Raw genomic sequence first — 7,414 nt, 5'->3', positions numbered from 1 at the left:
GGGGTGATCTAGGGTGCAGAGAATAATTTCGCCACGCCTGGTGTGTGTGTGACAATCATGGGTACTTTAACTTTTTAACTTTAATGAACAAGTTTTTTTTTTTTTTTTCTTTAACAATAAAATATTTGGATTTATAAGTAATGATTCCTACTTAGCGGAAATTAATTTACCGCGATCATGTCTGGAATTGATTAACAGCGATAAATGAGGGACTGTGAAGCACTCTGTGTTGCAACTAGGGCTGCAACTAACGATTACTTTGATAATCGATTAATCTGTCGATTGTTACTTCGATTAATCGATTAATAATCGGATAAAAGAGACAAGCTACATTTCTATCCTTTCCAGTATTTTATTGAAAAAAAACAGCATACTGGCACCATACTTATTTTGATTATTGTTTCTCAGCTGTTTGTACATGTTGCAGTTTATAAATAAAGGTTTATTTTAAAAAATATATATATATATATATTTTTTTTTTTAAAAGCGCATGCGCATAGCATAGATCCAACGAATCGATGACTAAATTAATCGGCAACTATTTTTATAATCGATTTAATCGATTAGTTGTTGCAGCCCTAGTTGCAACTTGCCTGTGTATGAAAAGTAATAGTCATAAATAAAGTTTTTTGATTGATTCCTTGGTGCATATATAAGTCAGCCAGGCCACAGGGGGGCAGTAATGAGCCTTATAAGCTGACGTTTTTTTGGCAGAGGTTGCACAACTCAGAATTTGAGCCAAAATCGCTAAAAGTCACATAAAAACTCAGCAAAACTTGCAAGACTTCAATTCAGCGAGCATCAAAAGATTCTTTGGCCTTAAGTTTGTTGGACGCTTACTTTAAATGAAGAAGAAAGTAAGAAGATCGGAGGAAGTCTACGCGAGAAATGAAGTAAGTTGATGATTCAGCGGTTGTTTTTGTACTCAAAGTCACATTGCAGTGTTTTCATATTTTTGCAGACGAGACCAAAGATGGCCGCTAACGTTAAACCGCCTACTCGCCTACGCGGGCCGACAGACGGAATGTTACCAAGGTAGGAGACTTTGCTGTTTAACTCCATTTGTTTTGAAAAAAATGAGATGCACAACGCAATTGGCTTTCCCAAAAATACTTTTATTGTTCTTTCAATCCTCACATTGCAGTGGTTAGCTTCTTTTTGACTTCACTTCTTACACTGGAATGTTTAAATAAGCTGTAAAGGTAGTGATGAGTGTGTGGCACACTCACTAGCTGTATGTGTCATAATGGTTGTCAGCTGAATTTAAAAAGTCACTTCACTTGACCCGAAAATGCAATTGTTTGCAACTCTGGTCCAAACAAGAAGAAAATACCTTATTTGGAGCTACAAGATCAACATGATCCCAAACTTTGGTACTTTTATTTTTTCCCAGTTCTCCTTAGATCAGGGGTAGGGAACCTATGGCTCTAGAGCCAGATGTGGCTCTTTTGATGACTGCATCTGGCTCTCAGATAAATCCTGGCTGACTTAACACGATAAGTAATGAATAATTCCGCTGGTAATCGCAGTGTTGAAAATAAAATTCAAAATATAAAACATTCTCATGCATTTTAATCCATCCATCCGTTTTCTGCCGCACCCATTCAAGAAGTCGCATTAATGGTAGGAAGTATTTTATTTATTATTGGTTAGCTTCAGAATAACAATTTTATTAAAAATAATAAAATACTTATAATACTCTAAAAATGTTGGTCTTACTTTAAAAAAAAAAAAATTTCAGTGTTAAAAAATATTATACAGCTCTCACGGAAATACATTTTAAAATATTTGGCTTTCATGGCTCTCTTAGCCAAAAAGGTTCCCGACCCCTGCCTTAGATCGATGATGGTGATAAAAAAAAACGCTTCAAACGCCGCACGCTAATATTATAGTTATGGCGTGTATTTGCCGTGGCTTTTGCACTCGTGCTGTAGCTGAAAGTTGTTGTGTTGTGGCTTCATGTTTTTCTTGTTGCATTAGCATTTGCCATTGGAGCTATCCGCCATTATCGTTTCGCTGACGGATGGCGATGACGTCCAGGGTCGCAAAGGGGTGGACAGTTTCCGGTAACTTTCCGGAAATTTACTGTCAGGTTCAAACACTGATGACATCTATTAAACAAGACAAGAAGCAAATAATTAAACAAAGACAGAATTAAATTTGGCTCAATTGAGGAGAGACGCCTGGACACCGTACCCTTGCACAGTGTCTCACCACGCTCTGGCGAAAGATTGTACGCCTCCTTTTTTATTTGGACTTTCCCTGATTACATGGTAACAGCTGTTTCCAAGGGACGGGGGTCGTAAACAGCCATCGCTAGTGTGGCACACTCACTAGCTGTATTGGCACTGCACTGATACTGTGTCAGTGTGTCATAATGGTTGTCAGCTGAATTTAAGAAGTCACTACACTTGACCTGCAAATACAATTGACAGTTGGAAAATGCAATTGTTTGCAACTCTGGTCTAAACAAGAAGAAAATACCTTATTTGGCACTACAAGATCAAAATGATCCCAGACTTTGGTACTTTTATTATTTTCCCAGTTCTCCTTAAATCGATGATGGTGATAAAAAAAACCACTTCAAACGCCGCACACTAATATTATAGTTATGGCGTGTATTTGCCGTGGCTTTTGCACTCGTGCTGTAGCTGAAAGTTGTTGTGTTGTGGCTTCATGTCTGTCTTGTTGCATTAGCATTTGCCACCGGAGCTATCCGCCATTATCGTTTCGCTGACGGATGGCGATGACGTCCAGGGTGGACAGTTTCTGGTAATTTTCCGGAAATTTACTATCAGGTTCAAACACTGATGACATCTATTAAACAAGACAAGAAGCAAAGAATTAAATGGAGACAGAATTAAATTTGGCTCAATTGAAGAGAGACGCCTGGACACCGTACCCTTGCACAGTGTCTCACCACACTCTGGCGAAAGATTGTACGCCTCCTTTTTTATTTGGACTTTCCCTGATTACATGGCAACAGCTGTTTCCAAGGGACGGGGGTCGTAAACAGCCATCGCTAGTGTGGCACACTCACTAGCTGTATTGGCACTGCACTGATACTGTGTCAGTGTGTCATAATGGTTGTCAGCTGAATTTAAGAAGTCACTACACTTGACCTGCAAATACAATTGACAGTTGGAAAATGCAATTGTTTGCAACTCTGGTCCAAACAAGAAGAAAATACCTAATTTGGCACTACAAGATCAAAATGATCCCAGACTTTGGTACTTTTATTTTTTTTCCCAGTTTGGTGATAAAAAAAACACTTCAAACGCCGCACACTAATATTATAGTTATGGCGTGTATTTGCCGTGGCTTTTGCACTCGTGCTGTAGCTGAAAGTTGTTGTGTTGTGGCTTCATGTCTGTCTAGTTGCATTAGCATTTGCCACCGGAGCTATCCACCATTATCGTTTCGCTGACGGGTGGCGATGACGTCCAGGGTCGCAAAGGGGTGCACAGTTTCCGGTAACTTTCCGGAAATTTACTGTCAGGTTCAAACACTGATGACATCTATTAAACAAGACAAGAAGCAAATAATTAAACGGAGACAGAATTAAATTTGGCTCAATTAAGGAGAGACGCCTGGACGTCTCACCACGCTCTGGCGAAAGATTGTACGCCTCCTTTTTTATTTAGTAACAGCTGTTTCTAGGGGACGGTGGTCATAAACAGCCGTCGCCTTTGATTAAAACAGTTCAAAGAAAACGACGTAAAACAGTTCAAAGGAGAGGTCGTAAAACAGTTCACAGAAAAGGTCGCCTTGAGGGGAGTCTGGTCCTGCTTCCTCTCCGCTTTTGTAGTTCTTGGGTCAAGACAAAAACCTTTCTGTGGATTACAATGCAGGAAAGAAACAGAACACCTTCATGTTGCGTGTGTTGTCCACAATACGTCATCAACAGTCAGTTTTCTGGCATTTGTGATGAAAGAAAATGGACATTATGCAACACAATGATGCATCCAAACAAAATATACACCAACCAAACAAGCAACTTTCAGTACGACGTTTATTCATCAAACTGGACAGCACTAAAGTATTTTCCTAACTAACAAAATAAGGCACATTTTGGAATGCCATTTCATGGACATGAAAAACAGACTCAGAACAACGAGTGTTCTGTCCATTAGTTTTATACATATATATATATATATATATATATATATATATATATAACGCACATTTTAGTTGTTAAAACGCTAAATATACATTCAGTAAATATTCTGTAAATGTCGGTAATTAGAAAAAAAAAGTCTTTAAATAATACTTGTGTGTAACATTGCACAAAAGAAGAACAGTTCCTGGGGAAAAGCAAACACATGCACATGCAAACTGTCAGCTAGTTCTTTGTCACGTCAACAAGCTAATAGAGAACACTTGAACATCCCATAATAATAATAATAACAACAATAATCAGGTGGCCGCTCGAGGCGAGCCGCGTCTCACAGTTTTCACGTGCTCATACAGTGGCGAGGAGATACTCTGCGTAACGTTCGTAGCTGGAAAGGATTACGTGTTTGGGGAATTAGTAACAGGTTAGCCATGGCGACGGAACACCACATAAACAACGCAATGGCTTAGAACGGATTAAATATGTACCAGCTTTTTTTTTCTTTCGGAATATTCTACATCAATATTTTCTTCGTAGTGTTTGCATAATCTATACAAAAAGTGTTGTAATAAAAAAACAAAAACATAAATAGGATAATTGAAAAGTGAAATAAGCAATAAGCCCTTCTTCACACACAAGCTGAATAATATTTCTAATATCTTTCAAAAAAAAATGACGGCCATCAAATATATACAGAAACAGTCCTTCATTTGTAAAATATTTGTACTTGTCAGGGACACTTTGCTAGGAAAGTTTTTTGTTTTTTGTTGTTTTCTGAAAAACACACAGCGAATAGAAAAGTCAAGTATACGTCATTCAAGACAAAATAAAAGTGAAAGAATAGACTTGTCGCCGGGCGGATTTTTGAACCACGTGAATGGCTTATAAAAATAAATAAAAAATGACAAAAAGCATCACGTGTTCCAAAGGTCACACATCGAGCGAAAAAAAAGTGATGAGCAATGCAACATTGCATTGTGGGAAATGTAGGCGTCGGTGTTGTCGCTACGACGACCCTTTTCGGGTCAATATATAGAAGGGTTACAAAGCAATATGTCACATTAATACGGAATTCATTTCATTCTTACAATACGCCAAAACTTCATAAAAAAATGTTCAAAAATAAAAGTTAAACACATGCGTGGCGAAGTGAAGTATTTAAAAAAAAAAAAGTTTTTTGGTAACTTATTTTCATTTATCGATCATAGACAAATGTAGCATGCCCAGTGGGATGTATGGTGGGCGTCTAAAAGTTAGAAAGTCGTGATTATATATATATATATTTATTAGCATTAGCTTGTAATTATGTCCCTAAATTGCACTTGATTAATGGGGGGCGGGGCTTAAAGCAACAAACAAAATTGTTCCTTGCTGCTTCTTTAAGGATGAAACTAGCTAATAAATAATCCTTTTTTTAAACAAACATTTGCCACGACTGAAAGGCACCGTTTCACTTTCAACATCCTCCATTTTTTTTCTTGTTTGTCCTTCACCTGTGAGCTCATCAGAAGGCACAGATGATAAATCACATTATAAAAGTAGCTGACTGGCATTTGGAACTGTGCAAAAACATTTCCTAAGGCAGATTAAAAAGTTGCATAAATACTGTCTCCCTACTGTATATGTCGTCTGGTTGGTTGACATGATGATGAGAAATATTATTGTATGGTATTAAGGCCACACTGAAGAGAAACTGGCGATGGTACTTAATGAAGTCACAGAATTACAAGGACAAAATATTACAAGAATAAAGTTGTAACTTTACATAAAGTTGTGTAAGAAAAATATATATATTAAGAGAAGATTGGTATATTACAGGAATACATTTGTATTTTATAATAAGAGAATACAGTTGTATACTGTATTTCAAGGATAAAACAAAATTAAAGTAATACTTTATTATGCAAAATGTCAAATTGGAATATTATGATGGGGGGGGGGCATTTTCATACACGAGAAAACAATTAGACCGTAATAAAGACTTACTGTTATGTTGCCACTTGTCACAATCTGACTTTATTCTTTTAATCTTAAAGCTTTGATATATTTGTATATATTTATATATAAATATAGATATACACACGCATATATTTATATATTAATGTCTACATGTTTATATAGCAATATTTATACATATAGATTAGTAATAACCAAAAAAACATACATAAATATTTATATATAAACATATTTATATATAAGTATGTGTGTATATATGTATGTATATATATATATATATATATATATATATATATATATATATATATATATATATATATATATATATATATATATATATATATATGAGGCTATTTCATCCCTACAAGCCTGTTTCGCAGGTGTCCCTGCTCTTCAGGGGATTTAAAAAAAAAAAAAAAGTTTCCCTGAAGACCAGGGAAACCTGCGAAACAGGCTTGTAGGGATGAAATAGCCTCTGTGTTTTTTCCTGACCTAACGTATACTCCGCTCTACGCCGGTATTGAGCACTGTATAACAGATAAACCACAGAAACATCCACTATATATATATATATATATATATATATATATATATATATATATATATATATATATATATATATATATATATATATACACTACCGTTTAAAAGTTTGGGGTCACATTTAAATGTCCATTTTTGAAGGAAAAGCACTGTACTTTTCAATGAAGATAACTTTAAACTAGTCTTAACTTTAAAGAAATACACTCTATACATTGCTAATGTGGTAAATGACTATTCTAGCTGCAAATGTCTGCTTTTTGGTGCAATATCTACATAGGTGTATAGAGGCCCATTTCCAGCAACTATCACTCCAGTGTTCTAATGGTACAATGTGTTTGCTCATTGGCTCAGAAGGCTAATTGAATGATTAGAAAACCCTTGTGCAATCATGTTCACACATCTGAAAACAGTTTAGCTCGTTACAGAAGCTACAAAACTGACCTTCCTTTGAGCAGATTGAGTTTCTGGAGCATCACATTTGTGGGGTCAATTAAACGCTCAAAATGGCCAGAAAAAGAGAACTTTCATCTGAAACTCGACAGTCTATTCTTGTTCTTAGAAATGAAGGCTATTCCACAAAATTGTTTGGGTGACCCCAAACTTTTGAACGGTAGTGTGTATATATATATATATATATATATATATATATATATATATATATATATATATATATATATATATATATATATATATATATATATATATATATATATATATATATATATATATATATATATATATATATATATATATATATATATATATATATATATATATATATATATATATATATATATATAT

At 35.2% G+C, this 7,414-nt stretch overlaps 1 long non-coding RNA gene across 1 annotated transcript in view; it reads left to right on the top strand.

The window, feature by feature from the left end:
• The first annotated feature begins 528 nt into the window (after positions 1–528).
• LOC133657093 (uncharacterized) overlaps positions 529–7,414 on the top strand; it is a 36,210-nt gene continuing 29,324 nt past the window's right edge. The window contains exon 1 of the long non-coding RNA XR_009827222.1: positions 529–1,035. This is a non-coding gene — a long non-coding RNA (uncharacterized LOC133657093). The remainder of the gene's footprint in view (positions 1,036–7,414) is intronic.

This window comes from Entelurus aequoreus, linkage group LG09 (genome assembly GCF_033978785.1).
Source record: "Entelurus aequoreus isolate RoL-2023_Sb linkage group LG09, RoL_Eaeq_v1.1, whole genome shotgun sequence".
Lineage (NCBI taxonomy): Eukaryota > Metazoa > Chordata > Actinopteri > Syngnathiformes > Syngnathidae > Entelurus > Entelurus aequoreus.
The sequence above is the reverse complement of the archived record's forward strand: the minus strand, read 5'-3'. Positions and strand labels throughout refer to the sequence as shown.